This window comes from Myotis yumanensis, unplaced genomic scaffold (assembly GCF_028538775.1).
Source record: "Myotis yumanensis isolate MYYU_CA2020_CCGP unplaced genomic scaffold, mMyoYum1.0.hap1 SCAF_8, whole genome shotgun sequence".
NCBI classification, from domain to species: domain Eukaryota; kingdom Metazoa; phylum Chordata; class Mammalia; order Chiroptera; family Vespertilionidae; genus Myotis; species Myotis yumanensis.
This window is the reverse complement of record NW_027223759.1, coordinates 13,138,420-13,165,346: the sequence shown is the minus strand read 5'-3', so window position 1 is coordinate 13,165,346 and position 26,927 is coordinate 13,138,420. Positions and strand designations below refer to the sequence as shown.

The following is a 26,927-nucleotide window of genomic DNA, read 5'->3' as shown; positions in this document are numbered from 1 at the left end:
CTTCCCAGGAATTAATCCTAAAGTTACACCAGCATGAGTTTGCAAAGACACATGGGTAAGAATGTACATTTGCATCTTTTGCTAGATGAATAAAAAATTTAAATGTCTATCAATAGGAGACTGCTTAATGTATTTTTAATATAATCATGAAATGAAATATTCCAATGTTAAAAAGAATGACCCAGATCTTTACATGGTGATATGAAAAGAGCTCCAAGATATATTAAGAACATTAAATGCACAGTACTATGTGTATGTATATGTAAAGTTTCTCAGCAGATTAATAAAACTTAATTGTGGATACCTCTCTGGGTTCTTCAACTAATAGGAAAGCATAAAAAAAAGTTTTACAGATGTATCATTTACACATTTGAAATTTTTTACAAGAATATTGCTTTCAGCAGGGAGGGGGATTAAATACTGCTTTCATAATTTTTAAAAACATTTTTTTAATGAAGAACATGTAGCAAAACAAAACATTTAAGTTGATGAAAACTGAAAAAGGCAGGATACAAAATTGTGTGCGTGCTGTGCGTGGTAGGCAGCCTCTGAGCCTGCCCCCATGTCCCTGGCGGCTGGGATTCCATCCTTATGTAACCCCTCTCCTTGAGTACGGGCTGGTCTGACTGTGGCTTCTGTCTTGGACTCTCTCTGATTCTCTCCTCCCAGATCACCAACTGCATGTTGTGAGAACACTTAGGCAGCCTGAGGAGAAAGGCCATGGTAAGGAAGAGCCCTGTCAGCAACCAAGTGAGTGAACTGAGTCCTTTGGTCCCCAGTTGAGTTGAGATGACTGAAGAAGCCTCAGCCAACAGCTTAACTGCAACCCTGTACATTTCTGAATTCTTTACACACAGAAACTGTAAGATGATAAATGTTGGTTTTAGCCACTATGTTTTGGGTTAGTTATTCACTAATTATAACTTAACAAAAGCATAGGACAGGATGACCCATATCCAATGACTGATACATGTGGGAGTATAAAGGCCATTTAGACCCAATGGGGGACAATTCTGAAGGGCTGTTTTAGCTCCTGAGCTCTCTGGGGGGTTGGCTGAGGCTGTCACTGGATCTGCATTGCAACCCAGCTTTTAACTTTGCCACTCCTGCTTTCTTCCCCTCCCTTTAGGTGTTGATCCCTGGGAAACTCCTTTTAAATATTCTGAACTCTAAACTCTGCTGAGTCCGCTGCCTGGGGAAGCTAATCTGTGACAGCCAAACGCAATGTCTATGGATCCCAGGTAGCTGCTCCAGTTGTCACTGTCTCAGCCAAAAGAAGTGGAAGAGGGAGAGGAAGTGTGCCACTTAATGTTTTATTGACTTTATTGCATCATTTCCACTCACATCTCACAGGCAAGGCTTATAACCACATTCCCCTGCACGAGAGGAGGTTAGGAAATACAGCCTCTAACTAGCCAGCCATCTACCTAAAACACACAGAGATTCTAAAGGTGTTTTAGTTATCTTTTGCTGTGTAACAAACCACCCCAAAACTTAGTGGTGTAAAACAACAACCGTCTTATTATCTTCATGAGGTTCCCTGGGTTCAAAATACAGAAAGCACAGCAGAGATGTTTGGGGATGAGTAATAGCTGAGAACTGGAACAGCTGTGGGTGGAGGACTCGGTCTCCAGATAGCATCTTCACTCCCATGTTTGGCTCCTGGGCTGGAATGTTGGGAAGACAGGTTCAGATGGGATTATCTTCCAGAGCATTTACTCGTGACCTCAGGATAGTTGTATTGACAGGGTGGTTTAGGGCTTCAGGAACAAGAGATTCCTAGAGACCTAGGAGAATGCTAAAGGCTTTTTATGACTGAACCTCAGAAGTTACATAAATAGCATCACTTCCTCTGTACTTTATTGGTCAGAGCCCACCCATATTCAAGGGGAGGAAACACACATCCCATCTTTTGATGGGAGGAGGGTCAAAGAATTAAACCACTACAAGGATAGATATCGGGGGACAATTACTTCCTGCCAGAGGCCCTGTGTGATATGTACTGCAGTAATGAAGAGGAAGATACAGAGGGAAAAAAATAGACCATAATTATAAAATGAAATTAATAGTTAATCTATAACTATTTTCTGATTTACTTACCACATAACCCAACTCTCTTGCTTTTATATCCAATATAGAGTTGGTAACTCCCCTATCATATATAGATAGAGCTAGGCCCTGGCTAGGTAGTGCAGTTAGTTAGACCATCATCCAATACACCAAGCTTATGGATTCAATCCCCAGTCAGGGCTAATACAAGAATCAACCAATGAATGCATAAATAAGTGGAACAACAAATTGATGTTTCTCTCCTTTCCGCTCTCTTAAAAAAAAACAACCAAAAAACAAAAACAAGCTTTGAGGCCCTTCACTTTGTCTCAAATTCTTTAAGCTTCTAAATATAGCTCAAGAACCTTGGCACATTGGAACTGAAATGCTCTTCATGGTATTAGGGCTATATATAGGAGGAAATTAAATTAGTCTTTGTTAGGTTGCTTATAGATTATCCATCTTAGGTTGTTGTAGGTGGGTTAAGTACCAGGTCCAAATGAAGTAGTCTTCTTCATGTAACATATTTAGTATCACAGTTTGATTACAGTAGTGGAGCCCAATGTCTTCTATTCCACTTCCACTTTACAGGATTTACCATCTTCTTCAGCAGGACAAATAACCTCCCTGCCAGATAGTGTACTATACATTATTAATATAAATTATTTTCTAAATTAAAAAAAGAATGTGATAAGCCACAAGATCAAAGTAGGACAGGAAACAACCTACTGAGGTCTTTACATTCTTCCAAGCCTTGGGTTTTCCTCATGTTCTTAGGGGTAAGGTGACCTTGGCCCATTGTTCTAGAACAGAAGCATCTACTTTGCTGCTGGGAAATCCTGGGATAACTTTGGAAGTCTAAAAGGAGCAGTAAAGCATGACTAAATTCCATTAACCTCAACTTCCCCTGCCAAGAAGAATAAAGGCCAACATTTTTTGCCTTTTTTTTTTCTTCTAAGACTGGAAGCAACCAGGTTTTAAAATTTATTTTATTATTTTTTTAATCCTCACCCAAGGATATATTTTCATTGATTTTCAGAGAGAGTGGAAGAGAGGGAAAGATAGGCAGAAATATTAGTGTGAGAGAAACACATCGATTGGTTGCCTCCTGTATGTGCCCTGACCAGGAGCCTGCAACCGAAGTACATGCCCTTGACTGGAATCGAATCCAGGAACCTTTGGTCTGCAGGCCCATGCTCTATCCACTGAGTCAAACTGGCTAGGGCGCAACCAGGTTTTTATCTGAGGTGTAGTGTTGCACGTGTAAAGTTAATAATAGAATAGATGCCTCCCCATAGTTCCCAAAACCCAAACTTCAATTCCCATAAAGCATGAAGTGGATGTTTACTGTTTGCTTAGTAGAAGGAACCAAACAGCCACACCCTTTCATGGGATGGGGCTTGTTTTGTACTTGCAAACCTGGAGAGAGTGAGGAGGTGTATCCCTGAGCAATAGCATTCCCTTGGGAAATTAGAATTATTCGAAAAACTCCTGTGTGTAGCCATACTCTGACCTATGACCTCCTTGTTTATCCTACACTTCACTAGCCACCTGTGTGTGTCCATCTGTCTTCAAACCTTTTGATGGGATGTGTTCCTTACTCCTTCCGCTCTATATCTCTATGGTTTGCCTCTAATGTTCTGTCATTTTCCTTTCACATCATTCCCATGTATACATAAGGTACATTCTCAACAGGTTCAAGTTTGTCATTGTCATCTCATATTCTGCATCTCTCCTTCATTGTGACTCAGTTTATAAAATATATTGCCCTTTGATAAAACTGGAGTTATTTTCATCCAAATCTAGAATATTAGGACAAGTAACTTGAAAGGGAGTGATTTTAGGGAAGTGTGCCTACCCTGTAGAAATCTATTGATTGCCAGAAAAGATACCTAACCATTTTTAATAATATATTTGAGTCTTGAGAGTCTATATCTTATTCCACTGTGATCTTTTTTATTGGAATTGTTTCTTCTGTTCATGTTTTGTGGTTTAATTCATTAAGTCCCTATGCAAGAAAAGCAATTTTCAGAAGGAAAATGAAAAACCACCCTAAAGGGGGCCAGAAAACTTTCTGCTAAGCGAGCCACCAAACAGACTATTAGGAGCTTCTATGCTTCCAATACAGTGACCTGTTATTTTCCTTAACGAGTTACAATTAAGGCTGCAAATTGAGGGCTGTGCCTAGTCTATTCTCCCTGGGCAATGCCCAACGTGCTCTTAAATTTGAACATTCTGATGTTAACTGGAATTAGGCCTGATCCTCAAGGTTGAGTAGAGCAAGCCAACCGCTCACCCTGGGAATAAGTTAATTTTTCTCAGGCACCAAGCTACTGATTAGGGCACTGGGCAAGGAATTTTCCTAAATTGGCCTGGCTGCCCAGGAAGAGGTCATTCCTTTTCCCTCCCAGAGAGCAGGGCTGACTCACCCTCTGACTCAGCATGATTGCACACAATATGCGGTGGAGAAATCAGTCTCTGCTAGAGTTCCTGGTGTAGTAAGGCAGATCTCAATTTCCTATCGGGCCCATAATTCTTTCCCTGGTCCCTTTTCTCCCCTGAACCCACCACCAAACATACATCAAAAGTATTGGCTACTCTTTTCTCTCCTCACAGTTCATGTTGCTCCAGAGCTCAAAAAAGGTGTGTGTGTGTGTGTATTTAGCTCCTCTCTAGCTAAGTTTTTTCTTGGGCATTGGAGAGAGATAAACTGAGGTAGCATCTGGTTAAGTAGAGTACATAGAGCTCTCTTTTTAAAATAGTTGCCTAGTATTCTATTGTGTGCCTCTACCAAAATGTGTCCTAATCCCCCTAAAAAATGATTACCAAAATGTATTGAACATATACAATGGATTAGGCACTGTTCAAAATACTATCACAAGCCAATGAAGTAGACCCTGTTTTTAACTCCACTTTACAGATGGGTAGCTAAAAGCACAGTGAGATAATTTGTCCATAATCACACGTCTAGTGAACTGTGGAGATGGGATTTTAATCCAGGCAATTCTTAACCACTGTGCTATATACCGCTTCCCTATTGGTGGGATATTTAGGGCTTTCTCTAAATTTTTTTTTTTACTCTTACAGATAATGCAATAATAAATATCCTTGTACATAAATATTTGCATATTTTTCTAAGTATATCTGTAAGGACAAATTCCTTGAAATGACATTGTAGGGTCAGAGAGCAGCACATTTTTCTTGGGACAGAAAAGTTTCTTCTAATTTATCATTTGTTTTGAGGAGGTAGCATTTTATCAGAGGCAACAAACTATATTTTGACATATTTAAAATTTTACTAGCAAAACTACTAGAAAGCCATCTTAGTCCTTTACCAGATGAATAATTATCTAAGTGCCCTTTCCTCGTGTCATTTCTGTTATTTGATTAGGAGTAGACAGGTAAACTGGAAGCAAAAGGGACCTGGGTCATGATAGTCCAGTGATTGATTTAAATAATTCTATGTTTTTTTTTTCATCAGCAAAGTACAGATTTTAAATACTATCTACTTTATTTACCACCAGTGGCTTTATAGGCACAAATATGAATGTATATACATTATTCATATGTATCATTAAGAACACTTAACATGGCCCTGGCTGGTGTGGCGCAGTGGTTGAGTGTTACTCCATGCACCAAAAGGTTGTAGGTTCAATTATTGGTCAGGGCACATACCCAGGTTGTGGGTTTGATTCCTAGTTAGGGTGTGTATAGGAGGCAACCAATCAATGTTTCTCACATCAATGTTTCTCTCTTTCCCTCTCTCTCTAGTCTTAGTGCACTTTCAGCAGGTAGGCTCATTATAGTAAATATTTTATAAATAAATTAATGAACAAAGTTTTCAAGGCCACTTATTAATTTTACAAAGCTAAGACTATTGTTCTCTCTGAAAAAAGGAAAATAATTTTTAGCACCTTGTCTTATCCCTAAATATTTATTATTTATACTAGGGGCCCAGTGCACGAATTCATGCACCTAGAAAGGAACTGTGAGCCTGCCATGTCTGCGCTCTTTCGCCTGCTGCCAATGCCCGCCATGATTGGCGCATGCCCCCTGGTGGTCAGTGCACATCATAGTGACCAATTGTTCTGCTGTTTGATCTATTTGCATATTAGCCTTTTATTATATAGGATATTTATTAGTGTATTATCTTTCGAACTATGTTTATACCACAGTTTAAAGGTCTTAAAATTTGATCTCAGACAAGTTCATAACTAAATCATCCAGAGCAAAGAATGTAAGGTTATTTAGTTTGTCAAATGTTGAGTAACTGTTTCCCTATAAATTTGGAAAATACAGAAATGTAGAAAAATAATCTATTTATTGACTAGAAAACCTTTTCTAATACTATAGGGGCTTGGCAAAAGTAGGTTTACAGTTCATATAGAAAAAGTCATGCAGGTTATGATTATTATAATAGTTTTATTAACTGTTTCCCATACTCATAACTGTAAACCAACTTTTGCCAAATCCTATATAATTTATTGGTCATTCAGGACATTTATCTCCTATTTCTTTGAAGTTATTGATAAACAGCCTTCTTTATGAAAATAATATCTAAGTGATGAACAATTCAGTAGAAATCAGTCACATGTAGTCATATGTATGCTGACAAAACTTACTTTCAAATTATAATATAAACTTATTTTGAATATACTTGTATTTTATTGGACTATATAAATCACATTTCTATTTTATCCCCAACTTTCAATTACCTTGAATAATGCTCCTTCTTGTTGATGGCCATATTTCAGACTTGTACAAATGTGGACATAAATTGAATTCATTTTTCCTCTTTCTAACTTATCTAGATTCATAAATTTTTTAAACTGAGTTGGGAAATATCTACGAACTTCAACATGAAAATAACTTAGACTTGGGTGTCCTAGAATAGAAAAAGTTATTTTTCCTTTTTTTAAAATATATTTTTTTATTGATTTCAGAGAGGAAGGGAGAGGGAGAGATGGAAGCATCAAAGATGAGAGTGAATCATCAATTGGCTGTCTCCTGTATGCCCCCTACTGTGGATTGAGCCCGCAACCTGAGCATGTGCTTGGACGGGGAATCAAACCATGACCTCCTGGTTCATAGGTACCACTGAGCAACACCAGCCAGGCAACTCACTCATTTACATGAATGAAACATGTAAGCACTCAAATGTACAAATAAAGCAAACATAAAAAACATTTTTTGTGATTAGTTATGAGTAAATGTATTTTCAAGAATCTGTCACCAGCCAGCCTAAATTTATTTACCCAAGAGTTTCCTTCCAGAATTTTTCTAAGAACTGGAAAAATAATACCGTTTTAGTCTGTTTGGGCTGCTATAACAAAATGCCAGTTGGCTTATAAACTGCAGAAATTTATACATACAGTGAACAGAACTTTTACAAACAGCCTAAATACTGCACAGATTAGTAAATAAAAATCCTTTTTTTAAAAAAATTCTATTTTCACAGTTATGGGATTTCAAGCTCGTGGTGCCAGCATAGTCCGGTTCTGGTGAAGGCCCTCTTCTGGATTGTAGACGGCCATCTTTTTGTGTGTCTTCACTTGGTGGAAGGACCAGGGATCTCTAGGATCTCTTTCATAAAAATACTAATCCCATTCATGACAGCTCCACCCTCATGACTTAAGCACCTCCCAGAGACCCTACCTCTTAATACAATCATATTGGACATTAGGACTTCAATGTATGAATTTTGACAGGACACAAACTTTCAAATCATAGCAAATACCTAAATTGACAGCAGTCTTCAATTATGAGAAAATAATTGTCCATGGCAAAACAGATATGAGTAAAATAGTTCAACCTTGTTCTGAATAATTTTGCTGAGAGCTATATTCGCCAAGTTGTGCCATCAAAATTAAAGAGCTGATTTCAACAATGGCAATGGTGAACTTGAGACTGCAATGTCTTGGGCTCTAGTTATTGTTATGTGCAATCAAAAGGACTTTGAACCGTGGCTAGATGGCTCAGATGGTTGGATAGTTGTCCTATACACCACATGGTTGCAGGTTCAATTCCCTGCCAGGGCACATACCTAGGATGCAGGTTTGATCTCCAATTAAGGTGCATACGGAAGGCAACCAATGGATGTTTCTCTCTCACTATCTCCCTTCCTCTCTTTAAAAAAGAAAATCAATAAAAACATACCCTCGGGTGAGAATTTTTTTAAAAAAGGACTTTTATTTACTAATCTGTGCAGTATTTAGGCTGTTTGTAAAAGTTCTGTTCACTGTATGTATCAATCCATTGAGACTGTAGTTTTTCAGCTATATTCCAAAGTTGGGAAAAATTTGGGGCAATCATTATATCCCACACTATTTACTGAGTGTCAACACTGTGTGACATTGTACACACTGATTTGTGTGTTAAGGGAGAAAGCTCTGGAATCAGTTCTCCAGACTTAAATCCTGACTACCACTTACCAACTATATCATCTCTATTACTGTTACCTATTGAAATGGGGATGATGATGATAGTAACACCTGCCTCATCCTATATAATAAAAGGCTAATATGCAAATAGACCTAACAGCGGAACAACCCAAACAACCAATTGCTATGACATGCTCTGACCACCAAGGGGCGTGTGCAGAACATGGCAGGTGTCTGGGTGCAGCGGGATGGTGGAGCAGGTGAGCGGGGGCGCCAGACGAAGGCAGGGCGCCAGTCGCTGTCATTGAGGCAAGCCTCTGGTGGTTACTGAAAATTCTCTGCTCCTGTGCACCACAGTCTCACCTGGTGCTCGCATCTGCTGCCAGTACTGGCCCTGCTGGTGCCGGAGCCGCTGCTCGCACCCGCAGCCAGCGCCAGAGCCGCTGCTCCCACCCGCTGCTGGCACCCGGCGCCAGTCCCGATCACTCTGCGCCATCAGCGGTTGCGAGCGGTGGCTGCCAGCCCTGATCACTCCTGAGGGCTTCTCTGCTTCCCCCTGCTCCTGAGGGGCAATCGGGGCAGCAGCTGCCGCTTGCACCCGCTGATGGTGCCGGCCCCAATCGCTCCGCACTGTCAGTGGGTGCAAGTGGGGCTGGCACCGTCAGCGCGTAGGAGCGGCAGCAGCGGGAGCAGGGCTGCTGGCAGAGAGGGGACTGGGGATCACTGCAGAAGGGGCTGGGATCCACCCCTGTGCCACCACAGCCTCGTGGCCCATGGTTCCTTTCAAGGTGCACAAATTCGTGCACTGGGCCCCTAGTAGAGTAAATTAACTTGTGTAAAGCACTGGGCATGTAGTAACTGCTTAATATGTGTTGTTATTTCATCCTTCAAAAAGAAAGAGTGAAAATACAGACTTAGAAGCCCATTATTTACTGTGCAACCAATCTATAGGTTAGTACTAGAATAGAAAGCGTTAGCTTTTAATACTTTACATCACAATTTTATTTCTAGTTAGTTAAAAGTAATAAGAATGGGGAGACCTTGGTTTTAGAAACAACCTCCCAGACAGAAAGTAAGTATTTAATATTAGATACCTGAATTACTCCCTGAAGTTAAGCTACTAAAAGCAATATTCCCATATTTTGAATCATGACTTATTATATATCTTACTGGTCATCACCACTACCTATTGCAGTGTCTTGCACAGATACTCAATAAACATTTGCTCAATAAATAAATGAATAAAAAGTACATGTACAATTGTAGCCAAGAGAAAGAACATTTTATATATATTGGCTTTGGCAATGTAATTCCCAACCAGCAAAGTGAATACAGGTTATATAAACTGAGCTGTTTGGACAGCAAAGTAATGCATCATGGGAAATTACAATCATTGCTTTTATAACTGGGCATGATCCTGTAAAATATGTGCTGTTGGTGACAAACAAAATGAAGGAGGAGGACAGACAGATGGATCAACAGAAGTTCTTCACTGTTTCTGGAGGACAATCAAAATCAATGTTCTACTAAGACATGATTACTGACATTTACTTTTATGAAGGATTTAGACAAATGAGCAAATAGATTGCAATTTTTTAAAAAGTGACTTACTGGGCTAAGAAAAAGTGAAGAGACCCACTATTAATGGACTATTTCCAAATATATTCACATGGTAGGTAGAATAATGGCCCCGAAACATGTCCATGTCCTAATCCCTTGAACCTGTGAATATGTTACTTCACAAGGCAAAAGGATTTTGTAGACACAATTAAGTTAATGATCTTGAGATAAGGAGATTATTCCGGATTATCTGTGTGGTACAATGTAATCAGGAAGATTCTAATAAGACCGAGTCAGGACAAGAGTCAGAGGAAATTAGCTGCTTGCTTTAAAGAGAGTAGGAAGGGATCATGAGTCAAAAAGGCAGATAACTTCTAAAGGCTGGAAAAGACTAGAAACAGATTATGCCCTGGAGCCTCCAGTAGGAAAGCAGACCTGCTGATACCTTAATTTCAGTCCAGCAAAACCCATTTCAGATTTATCTGCAGAACTATAAGATAAAAATTTGTGTTTTAGACCACTAAATTTGTGGTACTTCGTAGGACAAGTCGAAATGAATACATTCATTAATCTGTACCTAACCTACAGAGACACGAATTTGTAGCCAATACAAACTGAAATTTACTTCTAGTTTTCTGGGATTAAAACGAGTTATCCTTGGAAAAGTGATTTAGTTTGGGTTTGGGTCAGGAAAAAATACAAATGACTCTAGAGCAGTGGTTCTCAACCTTGGCTGCACATTAGAATCACCTGGGAATCTTTTTAAAATCCTGATTTCTGGGCCCCATTCTCTGGAAAATCTGTTTCTTTGTTATGGGGTGGGGCCACAACATTAGTAACAAAGAAACAATTTCCGGAGGATGAAGCCCAGAAATCAGGACTTTAAAAAGATTCCCAGGTGATTCTAATGTGCAGCCAAGGTTGAGAACCACTGCTCTAGAGCAATGCAAATAACCAGGCCAAATTGAAACTGGACTTAATATAGCAAATAAATTGACCTTAATTTGGATCTTTAATAAAACTTGAGGGTGATTTTAGGGGGGTAACTGTGTTTCAATAGACTCTATAATACACAATTGTGAATATTAGACTCTAATTAATTGTCTTCAAAGTTTTATTTTTCACCTATACATTGAACTGGATCCTGAATTTATCGACTTTTCCTAAATATTTGGCTACAACCCTCCAAACTAATGTTTCATTTTTCTCCCGTCCTTTGCCTTGGAATTTTTAAGAACTAAAACTTTTTCCTTGCACCCGGACCATTTGTCCTAATTCTAACACCCAGTGCTGTTCCACCACCTACAACAGTTCAGTGTGGGGAAAGGCATGTAGTGTACTCACAGGTCATTAATGTCCAGGCATGAGGATGGCACCTGGAGCACAAGAGGGAGGGAGGTTCAACATGATGGAACTGCTGAGATGGTCAAAGAATGCATGCAAGAACAAAAAAAAAGGGGAAAAGGGTACTTGGGAGGAACTATACTTAGAGGCAGATTAAAGAGAGCTCAGGTGCCACAACAATAATGGAAACCAACAGGAAGGAAAAGATTTGAGGAATAGGAAAAGGGAAATAAATGCAAGGGCTGGGTTTGTAAATCACGTAAACACACAAAGTAAACAGCAGCATGAGCTCAACTGGGGAAGTACAATTTAACCTAAGGAACAGAAAGCATGAACCTTATACCTCTGAAAACAAACAACACACGAGTGAATCTAGAGCATCTTATGATGTCAGAAAGTGAAGTGCTCAAAAAGGATGGGGCATGTCAAAAGGGCACAGAAGCTAACCTGAAAGAACTCACACTGGCCAGAGCTAATGATAGCATTGGATTGTAACCTCCCAAATAAAATATACTGTATACCTATGAGTTTGCAATGAATTAATCAAACAATAAATAAGTGGACAGTGGACAGTTCCATTGATGAAAGTTAAAATTAGTATAGGAAAGTTTGAGGAGAAATAGAACATTTGCATAGTTCAAATTATCTCCACATATGTATCTCTCCATATATGTACTGTTTTTTGTTTGTTTTTTAGAGAAAGGAAGGAAAAGGGAGAGAGGGAAGGAGAGAGAGAAATATATGAGAGAAACATTGAGTGTTTATCTCGGACCGCAACTGGGAATCAAACCCAAAACCTGGGTACGTGCCCTGACTGGGAATCGAACCTGCCACCTTTCGGTGCACAGGATGATGCTCCAACCAACCAAGACACACCAGCCAGGGCTCTGCCCCAATATATTTTAAAATTATAAATGGAAAACCACAACTTCACTGAGAGTAAACCCAGAAGACACCAGCTTAATCAATCAGGTTAGTATCACTAGTGTGGAAGGCAGAGCTCCATGATGACTGCTCCCTCCCCCTTTTGTCCCCACTTTGCTATATGTGCCTTTCATAATCATCCAGTGAGCATGATGGATTTCAAGCCTGTAATTAGGTACAGTAGGTGACACAGCTGACTTTGAGAAAGATAACTGGTTTGGGCTGACCTAATCATACGAGCCTTTTAAAATCTGGGTCTAGAAGTCAGAGATTAAAACTGTGAGAGGGATTATACAGAATTCTCCCGCTGCCCTTGGAGATGAAGGGGCCACAGGGCAAGACCTGGAGAGTGGCTCTAGGAACTGAGAGTGATCTCCAGCTGCCAACCAGCAAAACTGTTCGGTCTTATAACCAAGAAACTGCACTTTGCCAACAACCTGAATGAGCTGGGGAGAGGAAGACCAGATAAGGTGCAGCCGTCCGACACCTTGATTTTGGCCTTGTGAGACCCTGAACAGATAGCCCAGCCATACTTTGCCTGGACTTCTCACCTCCAGAAACTGTAAGTGGGTATTTATGGTGCCGGGTCTGTAGTGGTTCGTTATGGCAGAAGTAGAAAACTACTCAACTCGTCATAACACATCTACATCACGTCCTCCCTGATAGGGTGCTCTGAAAAGGACACATCACATCTGAAATTTCCTTGCCAAAAATAGAGCACCTCACCTAATCATGAGAAAATATCAGCCAAATCTGAATTGAGAGACAGTCTATAAAATAACTGACCAGAACTCTTCAAAGGGATGGAGGGCATACAGATAGGAAAGACAGTGCCTGAAGCAGAAAAGGGACATTAGTGGTAAGCTGGTGAAACCCGAGTCTGTAGTTGAGTTAACAAGAACAAAAATTACAACAAAACACACCTCAAGTTACTTCTCTCTAAAATTGGGCTCGTCTATGTAATCTTGAGCAATTCACTTGCTAGAACTTGTTTTTCCAATTGTTAGGTAACACGAAAAGTATGTAATATGTTTTAAGAGTCTTTGCTGAAATAGTAAGTTACGCTGCTTACTGTTTGTCTTTTAATTCCAATTTTTTTTCCCTTTAAGATAGCTTAATTTTGGAAGAGGTGGAGTATTTTAGAAGACTTGGTTGCTTCACAATTGTAATCATTTTGATGCAATAGTATAAATTAATGAAAATAAATACTATTGATGGATGCAATCCAAAAATGAAAATTTGGACAATTTACTACATTCTGGGAAGTTTTTGTGGTTGTTGCTTTGATGTTTGCATTTTTTAAAAAAATCCTCATTCGAGGATGTGTTTTATTGTTTTTTTAGAGAGAGGGAAGGGAGAGAGAAAGATCAGTGTGAGAGAGAAACATGGATTGTTTGCCTTTGGTACGCACCCTGATCGCAGATGGGAATCTGAAACCCAGGTATGTGCCCTGACTGGGAATAAAACCTGAAACTTTCTGGTGTACAGGATTATGCTTCAACCAACTGAGCCACCCAGCCAATGCAGATGTTTGCTTTTTACTTTTATTTAAAACTAGAGGCCCGGTGCACAAATTCGTGCACGGGTGGGGTCCGGCCAGCCTGCCCCAATCGGGGCCAATCAGGCCAGGCCAGCTGGGGGGAGGGGATGCAGGAAGTTGGCCGGCTCTGCCCCCGATTGGGGTCGGGGGGACCAATTGGGGGCAGGGGGGAGGGGCTGCGGGCGGTTGGCCGGCCAGCCCCACGCCCTGGTCAGACTCCTAGTCGAACTCTTGGTAGAGGGGACAATTTGCATATTAGGCTTTTATTATATAGGATTAAGGAGTTAGCATGTGAAACTATAAATATACAAAATCAACAGCTTGAAAGAATAAACATTTCAGAAGTTTTCTGAACTGAAGTCAAGATAGAAGCAAAAATGAACTCAGTAACACACTATTTGAACAGATTGATTCAGACAAGACAAACTCCCTTCCATTAGGTAAAAAGGATAAAGGGCCTGCCTGGATTTACATGAGCTAAGAATCCTATATAATAAAAGCCTAATATGCAAACTGTCCCCTCAGGTGGTCATGTGACCAGGAGTTCAACTGCTTGCTATGACATGTGCTGGTCACCAGGGGGTGGTGTGGAACATGACGGGCATCCGCAACATGGCGCTGGCAGCGGGAGGCAGTGGAGGCACTGCTGGCCCCGATGGGCCCCGATGAGAGCGGGACCACAGCAGGATGGCTGAGCAGGTGAGCGGGTGGTGTCAGGCCACAGCGGGGTGACAGGCAGGGCCGCAGAGCTCCAAGGCTGGGGCATGAGCTGGGGCTGTGAACCTGGGGGCACAAGCTGGGGCCCAATCACCACAGGCCACCACGAGTGGCCCCACCTGTGCACGAATTCGTGCACCAGGCCTTTAGTGGTATCATAAGTCTCTTTCACTATAATATTTTTCTTAGCTTCATTTCAGAGAAATAGACACATACCATAGGGAATGAATAATAATATATTGCATCATCAGTGATTATTGTATGAAATACTCTGACTTGCTACTCGTACATTTGGGTAACAATTCTTCTCTCCTTGTACCATAGAGAAACACAGTGCTTGCCATCCAGCTCAAGGCTGGCATAACGGCCTCCTTTGAGGTTAATGTTAACATCATTCTGGACAGAGCAACAGGAAGCATCTGTGTAGCTTACCACAAACCGAGAGGGTCCATTCTTTCCCCATTTAAAGTAGAAATTCTGTTGGTATTAAATTACTTAATTGCTCTTGCTTTATACATTTAAACATTTAAATACATAAAACACCACTGTAGTAATCTCTGAGAAAACAGAAATGATTGATGACTATTTAAATACTTACTTAGTTCTTCCCAGTTGGTCAATATTGATTCTCCCTCCCCCCACCTCTATAACTGAAAGAAACTTGTACTATGAAAGCTATTCCTGCACATCTTATGTTCTATGTTCTAGAACCATCTACAATGACAGCAAAACTCAGGGAACAATGTTAGTCAATTAACAGCTGCCAAGTTACCTTGAAGAGCAGATGGTATAATTGATCATGTCCAACAAAATGGGGGGGATAATTAAATAGGAGAGGATGCTTTTTGAATAATTAAATAGCAGAAGATCCTTTTTGCTTAAGTACAAATAATGGTTCTTTATTGCTGTTATATCTGTTTGAACTTTTTGGCTTGGCTTTCAAAGTCCTCTTAATTGGTCCTTACCCTACTTCCTTAGTTCCTACTATTTCTGAACAAACAACCCCTGTTGTACTGTAGAGAAGGCATGCTCACTCCTGCTTTACCTTATGGTATATCCTCTACCCAGATAAATAAAAGTCCTCCCCATTTAGATACTGGCATAGTATCTCCTATGTGCCAAGACTATACTAGAGATTTTCATGCATTTTCTTGAATCTACACAAGCACTCTCACCGGTTTTTAAGAGCAAAAGAAACTTAGAGCTCTGAGAGCAACCCATAGTCACTCGGTTAACAAGTTGGGTGGGGCCTTGGTCTCCTACAACCCACAGCAACCTTCTCTCCTCTCTCTGCCCTTCTTTTCCCTACTATGATCCCTTGCTTCTTCTTCAAGGGCTTCCTGATGTTATTTATCTTTGCAACTAGATGGTAAGCTCCTTGTGCACAACTGTGTAATATATATATATATATATATATATATATATAAATTTTTTTTATTTTCATTTTTTTATTTCCCTACCTCACAGAGCCTAACTCAATACTGTGCCCAGGGAGCACTCAAGAAATACTTCACTGAGAGAAGGCTAACCACTTTGGGCCGAGTCTCCTATTTTCAACTTTGCAACATAATTCTGTCTTTGAATTAAGTTCTATATGGTCAGAACTTGTTGTGTGAAAAAATACTTTCTTTTAGTCTTAAATACCTCACTTGAGATTCAAGTTATCTTTGACTTACAGGTCAATTTAATTCATGTTCAGCTGATCTGCTTCCTTAGTTGACTTTAATCACAACCCCGTTGATTTTATTTTTCCAAGCAGAGAAGTCCTATGTTTTCTTTCATTCTTTTGACCACACAATGGCTCCTTCGTGTCTCTGAGATTTGGCAAGCTAAATTGCATGGACACGCTGCATTTTGATGAGATAACTTATCCAGTGTCACATGTTATCATCAGCCAACAAATATGCTACAGACATGTTTAGTTTGGCCAGCAATTAAAAAAAAGAAAAGAAAAAAAGGAAACAATATTTTTAAGCCCAATGCTCTCAAGTTCCTCTCTGCCCCCATCATTTTTATGGTCATCAGCCAGGCCAGTTCAGACCTTTATCTTATGCCTAGACTGGAAATCCAATGAGGACAGGGAATGTCTTATTGACTACTTAACCACCGCAAGATGCTACAAATTTCAGCCTTATAACATATAGTGAAGCATTCACATTTTTTGTCCCAACACACCAAAATATACATATACACATACGGAACTGGGAAGGGCTGTTTCATGAAATAATGCTTTGACCACAACTTTGGATATTTTCTATTCTACATCATTCTATTCTTTTAAATTTTTTATTGATTGATTTGAGGGAAATACTGATTTGTTGTTCCACTTATTTATGCATTCAATGGTTGATTCTTGTATGTGCTCTGGCCAGGGATCAAACCTGCAACCTTGGCTGTTGGGACTATGCTCCAACCAACTGAACTACCTGGCCAGGGCCCTATTCTTTTTACTAGGTCATAAGCTGCTAAATTGATTTCTTAAGTTCCCTGTTTCAAACACACTATGACACAGAGTTCAGGTAAGGTCTTTTGCTATTGTATCACCTCGTACCCTGGATAAGAAGACACCTGTAATCATTTTGTTAGAGCCAAGTGCTAGGGAAATGCCTAGCAGTCTGGCACACATGTCAGTGAATAAATGCTTGTGGTTTTGTTAGCTGAGCCTGTTCTTACTGTGAAAATATGTAGTTCAATTGTATTTTTAAAAGTTACGTTTTCATGTACTCAAGAGCACCAATAACTTTAATCAAAAAGAGAAATATCACATAAATCATGCAAGAAAATAGTAAATATGTAGGTAGAGTTCTAATTAATTTGATATTTGTTCTTCAGTACTTTAGTAATTGATCCTATAGCAAGGCCCTTTTCAGTTTTCTAATTAAAGTCCTACTTTGATCCCAAGCATTCTTTGATTCAGTGAAGAAAGAAATAGAAATTGACAGTTATGGAGTGACTGTTATATATCAGATATTATACTACATATGGTCCTATAAATCATCTTATTCAAGCAATTGTATTAAGAATGGGGGCAATGAGGTTTGAGAAGGCTGGGGAACTTGCCCATTTGTACAGCTAGTAAATAAATATTAGCTCTGAGATATACACGTGGTTTCCTGATCTAAGCCCCACACTTTGTTTACTACCTGACACTGCATTTTAAAACAATAAACTAGTATCTGTCCTATAATGTTAGTTGGAAGTATTACACATGTCAATAATCTACTATTCCCTTTGTGGGACGACTCTTTTTGGAGATTTTTGATAACTCTTTATATGCCTGGTCAAAAAAAGTCTTCTTTAATACCTCATATTGAAATTTAAATGCATTTCCTTCTTTAGAATGGCTAATGAAGGAGGCCTTAACTGGTCCCAATATTCTCCTGTTGTGTGTTCTGTACATACTCTTCCTGTACCTTCACTTTATATTTTTTAAGACTGTGATTGAATCTGAATCAGGATATCAAAAGCTCAACTACACTTAAAATTCTTTGTTGCAGACTTTCAATTATCTGGATATTAAAAAATATCTGGGGGGAAAATCAGTAGCCTGTTTCTGTTTTAATGAAAATATTTGTTATGCCATAATCATAGTCTTTCACCTTTTTCTATGTTGAATTCAACTTGTGACTAATACTTAGTCCACTGTCTTGGTACTGTTTAAAAACAAAACAAAACAATACTCCCTGACCTTGAGCCATACTGCCTGTAAGGTATTTATTGGCAGTCAACCAAAGAGAGCAGCTGGAGATCCTGCCTTGTGCCTTAAATGCACTATGCTGTTTAATCCTCACAACAACCCAATGAGATCTGTACTATTATTATTCCTGTTTTTACAAATGAGGAAACTAAGAGGTTAAGTAGCTGGCCCAGGGTCATGGTACCAAGAAAAATGGTGGAGCCAAGTTTCTAAACCAGATGGCCTTGACTGGAGATTGAGCTCTTAACCACTGTGCCTCTCTTGCATAAGAGGAACACAGGGAAGCAATGCCCCCGGCCCCACAAAACAACGCAAGGTATTAAAGTAAGAATAAGGTCACTAGAATCAGGTTGGCATCAGAATGCTTCAGGGACAAGATTTTGAGCAAGGCATCAAAGCAGGGTGGGATTTAATTGGCCCAGCTGAGTGCTGGGGCATCATGATAGACAAGAATGGCCAGGGCTTGTTGAGTGGGTAAGAAACAGCATCAGCCTAATGGACAAGGGTGGGTAATTTTTAATAGATTCTTATCTACTTCAGTCTCCTCATTTCCTTCTGGTTTTTCTTAAGAATAAAACAGCCTGGCCAGTGTGGCTCAGTGGTTGAGCATCGACCTATGAACCAGGAGGTCACGGTTCAATTCCCAGTCAGGACAAAGGCCGATGTTGTGGGCTCCATCCCCAGTAGGGGGTGTGCAGGAGGCAGCCAATTAATGATTCTCTCTCATCACTGATGTTTCTATCTCTCTTTCTCTTCCCTCTTCTCCGAAATCAATAAAAATATATTTTTAAAAAAGATTAAACAAAATGCAAATACCAACTGTAATATAATATAGCAACCAGATATGCATAAAATAGAAACATCACTGTATTCAATTAAGGTAAATAATACAATTTTTAGTTGCTGACTGAGGTCTTTTTCTCCTTCCTGGTGTACTATAACTGGCCTCCCCATTTTATATCTGATAATTTTCCTTACCTGAATTTAAATCAAACTGTTTGAATTGTGTTAATAGTTACTCCTTATTTTGATTGAATGAGAAGATTTTCTCCTCTTTTTCCCAACCTTACTATTGAATTCTGGAAGTCTGTAACGAATATATGGCAAATACGTTATAGTACAGGAAGTCCAAACTTATTAATGGGCTGTGTTCCAGTAAATTAGTTGTTTGGAAACTGGAATTTATTTTCCCATGGAAATAGTGGTTAAGTTCCCGGAGGACCTATAAAAGCTTGCTTCACCAGGAATGTGACAGAAATGAACGCTGTCACCTTTCTGTTGAACTCTGCCTATTATTCTGGGGCTCTATGGATTTCTCTTCTTACTACAATGTGTTAGCTAACCATCTCTTGGGACACAGATTTTTTCATTATAAATTATGGAAAAAGCTATCACTTATAATTCTACCCAGATCCAATCTTTAATACTGCTTCGGGGTGTTTCTTTCCACTAATCATTACTTAAAACATGACTTCAGGTGGAAAGTTGTTTTCCTTAGCCGACGGTCAGGAGTCAGAAGAGTGACCCAAGAATGCTCATAGCCTAGGCCAGTGGTCGGCAAACTGCGGCTCGAGAGCCCCTTGAGTGTGGCTCTTCCACAAAATACCGACTTCTGTGCATGGGCCATGAAGTTTCAATCTCACTGTACATGCGCGCCCGCACGTGGTATTTTGTGGAAGAGCCATACTCAAGGGGCCAAAGAGCCGCATGTGGCTCTCGAGCCGCAGTTTGCCGACCACTAGCTAGGCTATGACATCACCTTCTCTGCCTGCACCAGGAGGAGAAGGCAGTGAAATGGCACCAGGGACATGTCTTGCCCCTGTTGCTGCCCGTGACCAATCTGGTTCCTAGGGGTATCTTTTGGCCCATGTGGGGATTTAAAAATAAAAGACTTTCTTGGTTTCTAACTTGGCATCAGGTAATAGTCCCCAGGTTTTAGTGCCTGCCCCATGTTAGAACTTGGGGGATTACCCGATCATGTGTGTTTTTACTATAGTTGAATCCATATTACAGAAAACTCACACTTAAATAATCTGAAGCTATGATGTGGATATCTCCCAAATACGCTTGTCTCAGAAGCATTTCCTTGCTGGGCACAGTAACCACAATAAAACCAAAATCTTTGTTTTAGATAGAAACATTACCAGCAAATGTTTCCAAAACAGAAATACTTAAAGTGAAAAAAAAATTGTGTCTATGACCATCGTAACAGTGTGGTTTTTAAAAACTTTAGCTTCTACACATTTCACTTCTACCTTTTTTACCTCCTTGGAAATTTTTTTACACTAGCGAGGGATTCTTTTCATGACTTTTGAGTCTGCCTTTAGAAATGTCAGAAAAAGCATTTGTATAACTAGGGAAGGTTTATATTTACAACCCTAGTCCTCCAAAAGACAAGCAAAACCCCCACTGAATTTGTATAACCATGTCTGCTGTCAGTGTCTTTTTTAAACACTTGGTGATGTGTCAGTAAACATTTGCCATAAAGACAGTGCATTTCAATTGAAAAATACATTTTTTTTTGCATCCTCAAAACAATGGGTAGACTTAGATATTAGACTTCACAAAGATGAAATAGGCCATTGGTTGGGACTAAGGAACGAAGAGGGCTCCAGCTGCTGGGTGCTCAAAGCTTGTTTTTGGCAAAGAACACATGGCAGGAAGTTAGCATTTCCAGGCACCTTGGAAAGTCTAGAGCAGGAGGAAGTTTTGAAATCTTACTGGAAAGCTTTAGAGCCAAGTAGGTCTACACTACTTGAAAGTGAAGACAGTTATTTCAACTGTATTTAAAAGGAGAAAGAGAAAGGAGGAGGAAAGAAAGAAAAAATAATACTCTTGGGGGAATCAAATGAGAGCGCATGCATAAAAGTGCCCAGTGAGGTTACCAAGATGCATTAGCTCCTCAATAACGTTAGCCAAATTTGAGCACTGGGAATTTTATTGGGCAAACAGAATTATTTAAGCTCAGTTATGTCAGTAGTTTTGTTAGCACCTGCAGCTTCTAGGAATTATAGAGACATCGTACCTGCAATAAGTTCAATTACCAACTGAAATATACACTGACCAATCAAATTCACCAATCCTATATAATAAAGAGCTAATATGCTAATTAGACCGGTAGGCGAACCACCTTCTGACCAGTGGGGGGAGGAGGGGCCTGCAGCAGCTGGAGGCGCTAGGAGGGCTGAGCCCCTTGCATGAATTTCGTGCATTGGGCCTCTAGTATTGCAAATGAAGTGGGATTTCTTTCTCGGTTGGGTTATAATTCCTCAAGTCTGGGCTACTTAGCTCAGCTGGTGGATAAACATTATGGACTACAACCATGTACAAGTCAAGCTTTATAAAGAGAAAGACATTGAAACGCTAAGATTATGCACCATATCCCTATCCCCAGATACACATCATATAAACAAGTTTATTGGTCACTAGACGGATTGCATAAATGGGTGCAGCCAGCACAAACACATGTTAATTCCTTAAAAAATTCAAAGCATTATCTATAAAGTCACGTCATGTTCAAGGAACAAGTTGTTCAAAACACGTTTTTCAAGTCCCTTAAAATTCTACGTTAAGAGAAGTAATTTCCTTGTTATGACAAATGTGTTTGATCTCCAAATGCTTAAAAGATTTGTAAGTTGAACAGAACTTCACAACCCAAGTTTCCAAGATGATAAAAATCAGTTAATTTTAATTACTTTAGATTTTTCTACCAGAGAAAGAAAAACCCCCACAAAAGAACACCTCAGCTATTCAGCTACACTGGCATTTGGGGGGAAAACTTAGATGATAAAGATGGGGGTCAGCATGAATATACCACGATACATGCATTACCTGAACTTACTTTAAAATTCTAAATTTGTGAGCTCAAAACATAAACATGCTGAAGTGGAGTCATCAGTTATCTCTTAATGCATTGTAATAAATTTAAAATGCAAGAGATTCAAGGCAGTCAGATTACAAATCAATTCCCATTAGGTTAGCCAACATGTGTCAGAAAAATAACTAAGTATAAGACTCCCCATGACCTGTAGAACAAACAAAATGATCCTCTGGTTATTTTCTAAGATTCTCCTCTTTCTCACAAACATAGCAAAGTATCTCTGCAATTCACTCCGCCCCCCCCCGCCCCCCCCCCCGCCCCCCCCCCCCCCCCTCAGAGTTCTATGGGAAGTGTTGCAAGTGGGCATCACCTTCCTCTCTCACCACTGCGCTAGCTATACCTCGGCTCCCAGTCGGAAACTCGGATGCCATTTATCTACTAAGCTTTGCTAATTAAAAAAAAAGATTGATGACATCCACCATCCACCGCAACACATTAAAAGTAATTTATACAGCCCGGCAGCACACTGGAAGTCCTGAGCAGACAACATTTCAACTCCAACAAAAAGACACCACTCGCTTCTGTGACACAACAGAAAGTGGACAGCAACATGTGTCATGCACCGAAGACTTACGCCTTACCAAAAAAAAAAAAAATCTAAATAAATTTAAAAATTTTTTAAATGCCTGGAGATAATGAATTCTTCTTAAGTCATTCTACTTAAAACCTAAAGCTGGTCATCAAAATCTATTTCCAGTTTTACAGTCACCTTTCTTCCCGGCAAGACCATAACGGAATGAGGTTTCCAGGAACGTGGTCAGTTACACCACAGCTGCATCTGACCGCTGGTGATCTCTGCCTTGGTGTGCACGTGGGGTTTGCACATCTGGATCCTGCCTTCCTGGACCATCCGTCAGGTTGGCTTTGGGAAAAGGAAACAAAAGACACCCCTTTGCAATCGCCTTTTCGGCAATCCCAGTTTTGGAGGAAGCTATAGACAGCACAACATTTTCCATATCACACCGAGAAACAACTTTCTCTCCATAAAAACATATAAATACACAGACAGACAAATAGAGACCAAGTGGCCACGAAGTCCCTTGAAGTACCCATGTATCGACGGACCACCAGACACTGACCTTAGATCTGTAACGGAGGGGGAAGAAAAAAAAAATCATGATGAGCCTGAAAAAAATAAAAATAAAAAAATGTAACCTACCACCGTCACTGACACGGAAAACAGAACACAATCACCACCGGGAACCCGGGGTCCTGTCAAGATCTCTCTCCACCAGAAGATGCAGGCGCACTGCCCCCCGGGTGCCCAGGAGCGCGTCTCTCGAGCAGCAGCTCCCCCCGTCGCGGCCCGCTCTGCCCCCGGGCGCCGGCGTGGACGGCCGGGGGGCGCCTTCCCCCCGAGATGAGGAGTCGGGATCGGTGCTCTCCCGGGCGCGGGTGCGGGTGCGCTCGTCCCCCCGGCCCCCCTTCCCCGGCCGCCAAGATGGTAGGAAAGTTGTCGTTTCGGGGGCCGGGAGCGCGGTCTGGTGCTATGTCCTCGCGGTGCCGATAGTGGTGCTGTAGGAGGCTGCCGCCTCTCGGAGCGCAGCCGGCAGCCCTGCCTCCTGGCTGGAGAGGACATTCAGGGATTTCCCCTCATAATCGCCGGCCCCGGGAGCACTTTTCAGTTTCCAAAATAAAAATATGATCCTCGCCCCTCTCGCCTGACAGGGACAGGCTCGCGCCGGAGCCCAGTGGGGAGCGGCAGCAGCGCCGCCGAGCTTCCGCGTCCATCGCCAGCGCCTCGCACTCGCATCCGTCAGCCGGGCCGAGGAAACGGGGGGGAAGGAGGGGGGAAAAAAGCAGCTGAAAGGTAAGCAGAGGCGGCCCCAGGCCCGGCCCACATCCCCGGGCTCCCGTAGGGCGGCGGGCTGGGCCGCGCGGGCAGGGCGGGCGGCGAGCGCGCGTACGTGAGGCCGGGGCTTGGCCGGCCCGCGCCGGGCCCGGGACGGAGAATGAAAGGGTGAGGGGGGCCGGCGCCGGGGCGGCGGGGCCGGGGGCCGGGGGGTCTGGGGGGGGTGCCCGCGGGCGGGGACGGCGGGGGGCGGACCGGGTCCCGCGGGGGCCGGAGCGGAGCGAGCGGCGCGGCCTGCGGGCCGGGGTGGGGTGCGGGGCGGGGGTGCCGGCTAGGCCTCGGGCCGGCGGGCCCGGCGGCGACCGCGCCCTGCCCCGCACCCGGGCTCCCCGCGCCCCGGCGGGTCCCCGCGGCCTCCGGGCGGGACGGCGGCGCTGTGGGGCCGGGACCGGCGCCGGCCGGAGCCCCCCGCGGGCGGCTAGGCCCGGGCGGCCGGGACGGGGCGCCGGGGCCTAGGAGTGGGGAGCGGCGCCCCCCCTCCCCCGGCCCCCCGCCGGCGCCCCCGCCCCCACCCGGGGAGCGCGCGGTGTGCTCGGCCCCCTCCTCCGCGCCCGCGGCCTGGCGGGGCGGGGCGGGCGGCCTGGCGGGCGTGGGGTGGGGTGGCGGGGCGGCGAGGAGTCAGGTGCAGCCGCGGCCCGGAAAGTTTCCTTTTAGGCCCGAATGGGGGGCGGCCCTCCTCGCGGGGAGCCCTGGCGCTAGCGCTCGCGACCCCCGCGGGCGCGGGGAGAGCTCGCGGCGATTTGGAAACTCTGGGCCAGTTCCCGTCGGTGAAGGTACTGCGCCCCGCGCCCCACCCCGCGCCCCGCGCGCCCCGCCGGGCGGCCTCCAGCCCAGCCCCGGGCGCCGGGCGCGTGAGGGCCTCGCCGCCCCGTTTGGAAAAGTTTCCCGAGGATTTTTCCGGCTCCGTCGTGAGCGCCGGGGCCAGGGCGCCGGGGCGGGAGGCGGTGAGTTCAGGTGGGCTTGCTGTGGGCGCGGGCGTGACCCCGGACACCCGGGCGGGTACTTGGCGATCTGGCAGCTCCCCCCTCCCCGCACACACACCCCCTTGCACCCCGGATTCCTGCGGGTCTGCGGCCCCGCGGGAGGGCGTGGGCGGCGAGGACCCCGTCGGGGAGCGGGGCTGGGTTTCTGCCGCCGCCCCCGGAGGTGGGAGTTTCCCGTCCTGTGTGGTCACTGTCCGGGGAGCCGAACACGTGAACAGCCCCGGGGGGGGGGGGGGGACCCTGGTTGTCAGCGCGCGTGGGAGCAGAAATGGGGAGGTAGGGGAGGTGGGCAGGGCACCTCCTGCAACCCGGCGCGGGGATCCGCAGGGGGTTTATTCGGAGAACTGTTTGCATTCAGGGGATCCCTTCTGTTCGACCCCAGCGATAGGAAAGTGGGGGTTTTTAAGGGCGTTTGCGATCGCTGCGGCTCACAGGGGTCTGCGGGAGAGCCCTCGGGGAACGGAGCCTCGCTGATACCGGGTTTTCTCTTCTTTCTTCCTGTTTAAACGGGTTCAGTGTTAGCTGTATTTTGGTGCCCTGAGCTTTGCAAGGGTTTTTTTGTTGTTGTTGTTTGTTTGTTGTTTTGTTTTTTAGTTGAAAACTTAAATTCCCAAATCGAGATGTCCCGGTTTTCAGGGATGGGATGCTTCCTGTGGCTGCACTTAGCCTCCTTCTGGGGGTTCTTTGGTATGGAAGTTGGGATGCTAATGACCCTGCCCCCCTCGGCCCGCCTCCGGGATGGGCAGGTGGGGAGAGGTGCTTTTTACTCTTTTCGTTTGTTCCTCCCCCCTCCATCCCCACCTCCTGCCCTTTGTGGTGGACCCAGGGCAGGATGCTGGGTGGGTGTGCGTGTGCTTCCTGCCGGGTGGCCGGCTGGATTTGGCTGGCAGGGGTGTGCCACCTTCTGACCACCCGCCCCCAGAGCACTGGTACCCGGGAGAGGGGGGCCGTGCGGAGCAGGGGATGGATGACCCAGGACCTGGGCAGGCGGACTCCTGTCAGGATGGAAGTGTGAGGCTCCTCCTGTGAGTCCTACTGTGCCTTTTCCTTTTGTCTGCCTAGAATAAAACTACTTCTGTTTTTTCCACAGCGATACATATCCAGCCATTTAGCATTGTTCTTAAGAAAGGCGTGATATTTGAGATGATATGGATTGCGTACAAGACATGCAAATTACATTTAATGGTTGTTTAACTTTATTGATTAATTGAAATTGCTTATTGACTTGGACGTTTTTATGTACTTGTGTACCCAAAATGGTTACTTCGGTTGTAGTTTGGCATTTTTAGAGCATATTGGTTGGAAGAAATCACTCAATGAGTCTCTTTGCACAACATTTTAAGGTTTTAAAAAAAGTCCCTTTGCCTCATAATTCAATGTTTGAAAGATATAGGTTTAACTTCACATTCCTAAGCTTTAAAAAAACTATATGGACAAATCCCAAAAGTTTTGTACTTTTTCTACCCTGTTCCAAAATATGTTAATTTCTTAATTGCCTCAAGGACTATTTTATTCCTGAAGAAATGGTGGGGTTTTATTTTCAAAAGCTACATTTTATTTGAAACAAATAAGAGACTTCAGGGCAAATACGGAATTAATTTTAAATTGCTAAGGTGAGATACTTTTTTACTCTTAAATATTTAGTTCCAAAAATAAATATTTATTTTGATTTATAAATCTGAAAGGATCAATTTTTCTTTCCTCTGAAAGATTGTAGAAGGAAATTTGAATGCCACACCCCCAACTATTTTTCTCAGCAAATCATGTCACTGCTGTTCTTAGAGAAATTAAATTTTGATTTTGATGGATTTTAAAAGTTCTAAGTCAGAGCACCCAGAATTAAACAAGTCATTAAAAAAAAAAAATGCTGATCCATTCATTCTTATCTGAGATGTTCCCCCAGGGTGAGCAGCTTTCACTATCCAGGTTTGGAACAATAGTTATGGATATTGAGAGGCCATTTATTTCTAGATACAATTAACAGTCCCTTGGTCTTGTAAC

At 42.8% G+C, this 26,927-nt stretch overlaps 1 long non-coding RNA gene across 1 annotated transcript; it reads right to left on the bottom strand.

The window, feature by feature from the left end:
* Positions 1 to 412: 412 nt before the first annotated feature.
* On the bottom strand, positions 413 to 24,028 carry LOC139014954 (uncharacterized). Its single transcript, XR_011472384.1, has 3 exons — positions 23,171 to 24,028; positions 22,801 to 22,953; positions 413 to 1,667 (listed from the first exon to the last, which is right to left on the bottom strand). It is a non-coding gene; the product is annotated as an uncharacterized lncRNA (long non-coding RNA).
* Between the last annotated feature and the right edge of the window lie 2,899 nt (positions 24,029 to 26,927).